This window comes from Lichenostomus cassidix, chromosome 4 (genome assembly GCF_008360975.1).
Source record: "Lichenostomus cassidix isolate B80296 chromosome 4, HeHo_3.0, whole genome shotgun sequence".
NCBI classification, from domain to species: domain Eukaryota; kingdom Metazoa; phylum Chordata; class Aves; order Passeriformes; family Meliphagidae; genus Lichenostomus; species Lichenostomus cassidix.
Genome location: NC_139484.1, coordinates 54,917,090 through 54,924,691, shown reverse-complemented (window position 1 = coordinate 54,924,691; position 7,602 = coordinate 54,917,090). Strand labels below are relative to the sequence as shown.

The 7,602-nt window shown below is 37.6% G+C and overlaps 1 long non-coding RNA gene across 1 annotated transcript; it reads right to left on the bottom strand.

Moving 5' to 3' along the window:
- Positions 1-1,373: 1,373 nt before the first annotated feature.
- On the bottom strand, positions 1,374-6,612 carry LOC146438518 (uncharacterized). Its single transcript, XR_014852094.1, has 3 exons — positions 6,134-6,612; positions 2,298-2,538; positions 1,374-1,641 (listed from the first exon to the last, which is right to left on the bottom strand). It is a non-coding gene; the product is annotated as an uncharacterized LOC146438518 (long non-coding RNA).
- Positions 6,613-7,602: the final 990 nt, after the last annotated feature.

Genomic DNA, 7,602 nt, shown 5'->3' with positions numbered 1-7,602 from the left:
CTCAGTACTCTCAATCACTGCCCTATACTACATACAGGAAATTAAGACTTGGGGTTTTTTGTTCTTTTTAGGTGTTCATTAACATTTATAGAGGGATCAGGAGACCTGCCTTAAAGAAGAAGGTTGTACATCCAGCTACAGAAAAAAAACATTTTCATGGGCTTTATAATTCAGAAAATGTTAAATTAGCTCCTGTGAAAAGTCTGACATCCATAGATTAATATAAACTTACTCAGTATATGTATTTGTAGACTTAGACCAGGGGAATTGTTACCTGGTTTTGTCTGCTACTACTTTTTTTTTTTTTTCTTTTTTTTTTTTAATTCCTTTTAGGATACTTTCCATATGACAAGAGACAAGTAAAGATAGGATTAATGTGCCTGGGCTGCTTACTCTGTCATTAAAGTTCCTTAAAATTATCCAGTAGCCTTTCTTTAGGACATTTTTTTCTTTCTCAGAGTTTTTCACATTCTAGACTTCAATGTGTTGTTTCTATGAAACTTTGTCCACTTTGTTTAATTTCCAGAACAGATTTAATCCTTCCAGAGAGAGGGAAAAGATACCTCTTTTTATCCTGCAGCTGTGCCTAAAATCTCTCACAGAACATCTTTAGAAGTATGTTTTCTTTCAAAGTCCTCTGAGAATAAATTAACTTGAGCTGGTTTTTACTGCAGTTTTTTTTTTTCTTTTGCTTCTGATTAGCTTTATTTATTTAATCACATTTATGTGTTTCTGCTATGGCAACAGCAATAACAGGAATACCTTCTCACCTGTGCTTTAGAAGCTGCTTGAAAAAATAGCAAGTTTTAAAAGTCTGAGGTTTGCCTGTTCTCTCTCCTCTTTTTTCCTTCTTTTTTTTTTTCATTTTGTTTTTAATTGGATATCCTTCCATAACAGTTCACCCATTTTTGTGTAGTTTTATGTTTGTTTTGTAGAGGAAAGGTAAGAACATGAGACAATGTCAATGGTAAGTAAAACTGACCACAGAAGGCACACAGATCTACACAGAATATCCACAGCAAGATCATGCGGCACAGCACATACTCCTCTGCAGAAAAAGATTCACTGTGACCCTAAATAATAATAAAAACCAAAATAATAATAAAAAAAATTTAAAACCAAAAAAACTAATGAGGGTTTGAAAACTTTGAAAAGCAGCTTAAATGTGAGAAGCAAAAGGTTTAAGTCCCAACTGATCAAAACAGTGCTCATTATCCATCATGACAAACCACAGACCAGCCTTTGGCATTCATGCCTTCTCTCCTGCTCCAGGCACTCCAGACACTACTTGCTTCCCCCCTTTGCCACCCACCCGACTCCAGGCCTGACTGTGCCTGCCTTTCCCACAGCCTTCCCAGATGACACTTCTTCCTTCCTGTTTGCAGAGAGTCACAGCAATCACCTTCCTGCATGTGCCTTCCCTAAGATAACTCGAGGCAGCTAGTCGGGCAAAATGCCATGCTGGTGATGGAAGCAACACTCTCCAGCTAATTAACATTTGAGCATTTAAAAATCAAGTACTATTTATTAAACTCTTACAGCAAAGTGCTAGTACCAATCAGTGGCAACTGTCAAAACATTTAAGTAATAAAACTCCCAGTCTGTGTGTGACATGGAGAATGATGCCTCTTCGTTTTCATTCTGAAAAGCAAGTGTAACCAGGTTAATTGAAAGGAAGGGTAAGGAGGCCTAGCTCTCACTGAAAATCTGCTCAGCAATCATGTGCAAACACTAAAACCAGAAAATATGCCTCAGTTTGCCTGTTTTGTTTCAGTCTTATACTAAGAGAACAAAGAATAAGCAAGCAAATAGGTAAGGCACACACGCCTGGGAAATAAGAATGATAAAAAGGAACTAGCTCTGGCTATATCAAAATGTTAGGCTGTGAATACACAAGGGAATTAACTGCTGCAATTGCTTGTGGGTAACAAATACAAATGTATTTTCAAACATTTTTAGAAAGGACACTTACAGCCCAGAAAATAGTGACCAGCTATCCAAACCATCCCACTTCACGCTGACATGAAAGGACTGTTTGGGAATGAGTTCTTTTAGCAGAAGTGATCATTTGAATTCCATATGGTAATTAACAGATTTGTAAAATGCTGAAAAACAACAGTATTAGACAAGACAGAAGAAAATATTAAAGATTTAAGACATCTAGGGCCAGGTTCACTGTAGGCTCAAGCTGCTTCATGCTGTTTTAGTGATGCAAAGCAGCTTTAAACCAAACTTCTCTGGCCTGGAGCCACTGCAACTCCAATCTGCTAAAAAAAGAAGCTTTCAGTGCACCAAACCTGGGTTTGGAACCGTGGTCTGTCCTGCAGCCTGTTGGCTAAAGGAGCCATCACTTGTGTTACTTTGGGAAAACCTTGGTGCCCCTCTCACTCAGCTCTGCCCTGCTTCCCTATTTAAGTGATGCCGAGGATCTGTGGGAAAGGAGGCTGCTCTTCAGTGCTGCTCTCCAAACTCCAGGGGAACAAAGAGAATTGGCAATTCTTCTTCAGCAACAGCAATCAAAAATGAAAGACAGGAGGTCTGTAACCAAAAAAAAAAAACAAACAAAATTTGAGTGCTATTGTAGTAAAACTGCTCCTAGTGAAGTAATTTCTTGAAGTAGTTTCTTTAATACTCTCTCTTAAAGACTCACTTAATTGTGGCTCCATAGCAAAGCATTATGGAAAACAGATTCTTCTTGTAAAATCTTTAGTCTGTGTGTGTCTATATATACACACACTACGATATATAAGGGTAGAAAGTGCATACTTTTTTTTGTTGTTTTTCAGGATATGAACTTATTCAGGCTTTTTGGTTCCCCTGAGCAGCTCTGAACAACAGCAGGTATGATTAAGAAATCAAGGTAGCTAGCAGCTAGGAGGTTTGACCTAATCCATCTTGACTTTGCACTCTATGCATTTAAATGCAGCATGTCTATGTGGAACACACTGTAGTTCACTGGAGTACAGCATATCTAATTTGGTCACATGCATGCCCTGAAATAGCTGTGTGCACATGGAGATCGCTGCTTTTTTTTTTTCTTTCAGTTTTTAGCCAAATTAGAGGATCAAAGCCATGTAAAACCTTTTGTAATGAAACTTGAAGCCACATGTAATGAAACCAGATAGTTTTTCCTTTCTGATGTAAAGTCTTTCCTGTTTTCAGGCATTACTATAAACCTACATCTTGGTCCAGTCTGTAACTTGGTCCAGCTTGGATTAGCTTTGCAAACAGTTTGATGAACCTGGGATGATTTATAGCTGGAGGTAGAAAGAAAACAAACAAAGAACTAAAAGTTTGGCGTACTTTATGCTCAAAATCAAGTGTAACCTCTTACTGACTCCTTTTGGATTTTTTTGTCTTTTCAAATCCCAAAAGGAAAGCACCTCACTGAATCCTGAATCCAGCATGAAAAAGATACTGCAGTGGTAAATGTAAAAGTAAGCTTCACAAATATCCTGCCCTTTTCCGGGAAATTTCCATTCAGACTTAAATGAGGGATTTGTACAGAGGGAGATTGAGGAAAATATTTCCTCCTTAGTACCAAGAGCTGAATATACTCATCTTTGTTCAGAAGGCAAGAAGTACATCTATCAAAGAGCACTTTATCCATGCTATCCACAAACTTGTTCATTCACTTTTAATTCAGCTTAAAAGGAAGATGACCAATATCATCAGGGAGCTGTTTAGCTAAAGGAAGTGTGACATTCAGAAAAATTAATACAGATTTGCAGAGTGTGGCTTAAACTTAGCAGCGAAAAGAATGGAAGTTATAGAAGCTCTAAGTAATTTCCTCTCTACTTCTAATTGTAGTTACTCTAAAGTCAAGATATGTCTTTAGAGAATAAGGTGATATCTGTGAAGAAAATCCTACACCTTTATTTCATAAGATGGATTCTTTCAAAAATGTTTCTTTACTGGAACATATTTTTCTTCAGAAATTGTGCTGGGTCTTGGTATTTCTACCTGCTACCACTGCACCTGCACCAGGTGACACTCTTATCTGGTCCAAGCCATCTTTGCTTTTGGCATCAGCAAACAGAAGGGGAACAAACCAGTCCCACAAGAAACAGCTGTGCAAAATACGCCTTAAGCAAAATCTGAACAAGCAGATGCTTTGCTCCTTTGGACCGGTGTGGGTAACACTCCATCCCACTTAAGGGAGAAGCTCAAACGAAGAGCTGATTGAAGTTGTTTGTGTATTCCAGTATTTGGCCAGAAGGAATGGAGTATATATTTTGACACACCTTCATTCCCATATAACTAGAAAATAAAAGCATAAACAGTCACAGATCTTTAAAACCATAATACTGAAAGTATCTCTGATTCTTGATAAAAAGCATTTTGTGCATACAAATAAGATCACAGAAGTGTGGCCTTACACAAGCCTAAAACCACAACTCTTTCCATTGTCAAAATTTTACTCCTGAGCTAAGAGGATTTCAATCTGTATCACATTACAATACATTCAACTTTTAATTTTTTTTTAATTTAAAGGTATTCTAAGCAAGAGATTAGTGCTTATGTTACAACAGGTCATGTTTCCTATTATGATCAATAGTGGTCACTTTCAAAGGGCAGACAGACAGCTGAGGCTCAGCAACATTGCCATGAAATCTACCCACACCTTGTGTAAGGTCAATCATGCACAAACCCATTTAACCAATCTTTAAAATACACAAGAATCCTTTAATTCATTCTAGATAAAAATGCTGGGTTTTGTCCATTTGAGGCATGAAAATGTATATAATGGATTCAGAATAATTCCACATAATTATCCTGGTTGGATGTGAAATTTCCTTCGATCTTTGATCTATAATGTAGTAATGTGTCAGCTCACCCAGAGTAGTTTTATGTGCAGGAAATAAGACAAGCTGAGTAGCTTCATGGTTAATTGATTAAAAGGTTCTAAAGAAGGTGCAAGATCAAAGAGCAACTTAATGGTTTTATGTTACTCTAGAGAACTGTTGGTCCACTTGTCTGACAAGACTGACCTTGGGCAATGAAGTAACAGGCAATTTAAAAAAAATTGCAAAACTAAAACACAGATCATATTTATCCAGTTCAGCATCCTTATTTTCTTTAGCAAGTATTAGGTGGCACACCCCAGTGCTCTTAAGACAGCTTCATTTTGTTAGCCTTTTATGCTATGTGGTCTAAATTTTAAATCAACAACAACAACAACAACAGAACTCCACAAAACAGAACAAACAGACTAAAAAAAACCTCAGAAAAAAATGCAGGAACTCAGAATCACAGAAAGCCATGCCATTGGTTACAAATCTGTGAAGACACAAATGTCAAACTATAGCTGAGGGAAAATTCCTTTTAGAGTGCTTGGTCTGTGGAATCACTGAGCTCCCTCAGTGTCTTCACTGGCTCTGGGAACTGACACCTCATAGCTTACAAGATTGCCTCGTCTTGGGAAGTATATTAGGAAATGGGAGCTGCTCTGAAGTAGTATAATTGCTTAAAATAAAGGAGATTTTTTTTTTAAAAAGTAAATAATGCATTGACTCTTAAAGAAGAATTTAAGAAGGCCATTTTCTAAATGACACTTTAAACCGCTATACTTTCTGGTTAGGCTGTCATCACCAGGCTATTCAAAACTCTCATGGGCACAGTTTGGTTTATGTCTCATGAATATGAGCACTACACTTACATTGAGGTAAAAGAGAAATACTGAGAATATCAGGGAAATAATGGCAAGAGCTGCACACAAAAAGATTTCTACAAGCTGCATCATGACCAGAATCCAAATTTTTCTGAGTTCTGATACAGTATGGTATTTTCTAGTCACAACCAGATAACAGTTTGCTTTAACTGAACAATTAGGAAAATCAGTTAAGGCGCCAACACTAAGAAGACTAGAGTTAGGCTCAATCTGACACTCTATTCTATCAATAATTCAGTTTGCAGTGCTTGGGCTCCCAGTAAACAGTAGTGCTTACAAGACAGATGCAGCCTCCCTTTCATGCAGAGATGCCTTCACAAGTCAAAGGCACAGTTACACTAAAAAAATCCTCCTCCTCTGTTTTAACCTTGCTTTCACCAAAACCAAGGTCCTCCTCCATGTTTTTCAATGTATTTTTTAATATTTCTATGATAATCTTGTCCCTCCCCAGCAAATTCTCACCTCATTACTGTGAAGCAAGAATCCTTCCTCAGGCAGTGCTGCCACTGTTTCCACCTTAGCAAAAACAGAGAGCTCTTTCTGTAGGTATTTATCTTCCCTTCAATATCATCAGGAGACCTTGGCCACGTGGTAAGAGGTATCACAAGATGCCCATCACTCAGAGCAAAAATATGAAGGCATCACTGAGTCTGAAAACAACTTCCCTTGAAGGAAAACTATTCTGTTAAGAGGCACCTAGGAGAGGATTTGGATAGTCTGAACAATTGGAAAGAGAGATCGTTACAGGAAATGTCACGAGACACAGCATCTTGGGGAGACTCCTCTCATCTGTGGATAATAAATTAATTAACACATTTGACCAGTGTGTTAATGACATCATACTATGCTCTGCCATTAATGTCCTCTATTTACACATGACTTTCAGGTCAAGGAGGTAGAAGTTCCCTGTTGTTCTATTTACTTAAAACAAACAAACAAACCCCTACTATTGCTCCTGCTGGCCTGCTTCATTTCACAAAGAAGAATATCCCACTTGAGCTGACCAGCTGACAGCTCTGCTAAGTGCCTGATAAGCTGTCTGTCCTGGTTCACCACTGAGTGGGAACTTCTGAGCTGTGTAATGGGATTAGCTTTCCCACACCATTCCCAGAGAGCCCATTGTTGAAGGAGGGATAGTTTTATTCATGGCAACAAGTCAAACACAAACCCTTGGCAAGTCAAAATAAGAAAAAATAAACAAACAAATGGAGTTTTGGCAGAATCTGGGATTTTCCCTATTGGAAATTTCTTTTTAAACTGATGAAGAAGTTGACTGATGTGGAATGGGCCACTACATTTACAATAGAGCTAAAGAGCAACTCATTAAAGATTCCTCTTTTGTCTTGATAAAAGATCTTTCATTACCTCAAAGTCCTTTCCTTCACAAGCATCCTAAAAAAAAAAAAAACAATCCCAACCCAGCAACACTTTGGGATGAGGGGGAAAAGTACTAACTGCTAAACTTTCTGTGGAGGAGTCTTGAATTAGTCATTTTGTATTTTTGTAAGTACAAAATGCAGGGAATTGTAGTGATTTAAGGATATAATAATTTTCAATGCGCAAATTCCCTTTATTGGAGTATAAATGGTGCCTTGAGGACACATAACAGCATTGAATTGGGCCTGGCAGAATCAGTTTTATTGTATTCTACTGTGCAGAAACAATTCCTTCAGTAAAATTGCCACATGACATTTTTCAGCCTGCTCAAGTTCAATCTTGTTATTGTAAATTACTTCGTAGTTCAGAGGTATATCCAAACATCTGTGCTTAATACTGTCTTGAACCTTTTCTCTTATAATCTCAAACTTTTCTCCTTTTGTTTTGCTCTAGCCAGTTTTGTGGCTTATATTTCCAGTATGACCACTTTTCACAATTCTTTTCTAAATCTCTATTTCATTCTCCAAATGATTCTGCTTTACTGCTTAGCAGTA